We start from the raw sequence: 2,454 nt of genomic DNA, 5'->3' as shown, positions 1-2,454 counted from the left end.
TCATGGGATAGCATTAATTTGGAGTCACGGCATGCCGTCTGTTTGGTACTTCAACGGGTGCCACATCGTGCCTACACAAAACTAGCTAGCAGCCTTACTAATTATTTTATTTGATAATTGTTCCTTTTCCACACATATGATTTGTCTGCATAATTTAATTAGATGCTAACAGTCTTTACAACGATATACAAACACAGGGATATATATGCTATCCATTTGATGCGCACGTGTATGAAGAAAGTCAAGGCCAGTGTCGTCATTGAGGAATAGGTATGCATGTAACGCCACCCTTTTTCTTGAGTTTGATTGTCACCTTTTTATAGGCAACTAATTGTTGGCAATTTCACAAACAAGTGATGGACAATGTTGCAAAGATTTCTACACATGGAGCCAAAAAATTATGAATATTAGGCAACTGTTACCAAAGAAAAGAAAGCATATTTAATTTCTCAAAAAACAAGGGGAGCTTTATTTTCTTGTGGCCAATACTAGTATTGGATTTGACGACTTAACAAATCGGAGATAGGTCAACTAACTGAATTAACTAATTACTAGGTGAGTGAGAGGGAAGAAGGTTCTTAGAAAGAGAGATGCGCCGAGGATTTTGAACACCCAAAAACTGTACTAAATTCTCTGGTTATATATGCATGACCAGATGACCTTGCGTCCCTGTGCACATCCTTTATTCATCAAGTTTGATATAAGAGGTTGGTGGCTGATGTACGTCACTCTACTAAATAACTTATGAAAAAGCACCATCATGTATTTTTCTCTATCTTTATCCGAACAAAAACTTCGTGGCTCATGAGGCTGCAGAGTGTTATAAGAGGATGTGAAGTGCTGGAGGGGTGTTTGCACGGGGAAGTTCATTTCTAGATGTCCAAACTGAGCACATCCGGTTTTGTTTAGAAAATATATATATGGGATTGTAAGAAAACATCGATGTTCAAGGCCATAAAGCAACCTGATTTGGCATTTGTTGGGGCCATCGCATCCGTGGGCATTGGCTGAGTGCCCTTTTCTTTTTTTCATGGTTTTTTTTCCACGTTTCCTAAAAACATGCGCCACTCTGTATAGTGCGTTTTCACCATTTCTCTTCTATAAGAAAGGCAGTGCTCCTGACTGTTCCTCGAGAAAAAACAATGATGGCCAAAACCGCCCTTGAATTTTCCATGGGTTGGAGCCTTGGATTTCCGGCGGCGTCTAGGAGTTTTGTCCTTGCCCGGCCCGGTGAGCAAGCAAGTGTGTGGGCCTAAATTTGATAGCCGAGCAGCAAGCAAGGTGGCGGGCAAGTGGCCGAGGGGACAGGCCAGAGAGCTCACCTAGATCCCAGCCGAGTCCATTGCATGTACTCCCCTGCAGTAAAGGCATCCGGACCCATCATATGCAGTACGTCTCTCCTTTGTCGTCTCCCGTCGACTTTCCCGATTGCAGGAAACCCAAGAAATCCAGAAAAAAGTATGAGAAAAATGGGCCTCAGTATTTCCCCGGATCATGATGGCACGCCTCAGTATTCTAAGACGGGTTCAATGCCAACCTCGAAGACCGGCTCCCGCTGAGTTCCTGGCGCCACACGAAAGATTTCCCGAGAATTCGGATCTGATCATCCAAATAATTAACCGAAGTGCCAAAGCTATTCCAGATCTTATCTTCAAAAGATAGCCCGGCCTGAAATCGAAGGTCAGAAAGCGCCATGGTGAGTGGCGGACGTCGCCGGAATGGCCAACGCCTGGGAGCTGTCTGACGTAGCCAGAGTAGCAGGAGTAGCCAGCTCGTTCTCCAGTTCTGTTCTGGAGATGATGCCGCTCCTTTTAAAGTTTGTTTTCTCAGTAACTGGACGTTCAAATTCTCAGTTGCCTCAAGAGACGTGAGCTTTAAAATCTACATTGGTGACAACATTGGAAATGATTCCTTCAAACCGAAAGTCCCTTCTGCTCCTGAGCTGATGGACAGTAGAATCGAAAAAAAAACATGAAAACAAATCATCAAATTCTGATTTTTTTTTTGGCAAGCTTCGACAAATGTTTTGAGTGCTTGTAAAATCTTACAACATGAAATGGCATTCGTAGAAACCATACATGGCAAAACAATCAAAATCAACACTCGAAAATGGTTTTTATAAAAATAGCATTTTTGGAGCATCGGTTTTTCACGAATTCCACGAATGTCATTTCATGATATTTTTTTGCAAGCACAGAAAACATTTATCAAAGTATCAGCATTCACTGGTGGAAAAAGGGCCTTTGGTCGCGGTTCGCAACTGCCATTAGTCGCGGTTGCGCAACCGCGACCAAATAGGCGCGACTAAAGGCCCCCCCCCTTTAGTCGCGGTTGCTTAAGAACCGCGACTAAAGGCCCGTCCACATGGGCGCCAGGCGGCCGTCGGGGCGGAGGACCTTTAGTCGCGGTTCTTCTGGCCAACCGCGACTAAAGGCCGCCGCAGGTTTAGGGTTT

The sequence above is a fragment of the Triticum dicoccoides genome, chromosome 3B (assembly GCF_002162155.2).
Source record: "Triticum dicoccoides isolate Atlit2015 ecotype Zavitan chromosome 3B, WEW_v2.0, whole genome shotgun sequence".
Classification (NCBI taxonomy): domain Eukaryota; kingdom Viridiplantae; phylum Streptophyta; class Magnoliopsida; order Poales; family Poaceae; genus Triticum; species Triticum dicoccoides.
Note: the sequence above shows the minus strand (reverse complement) of the source record.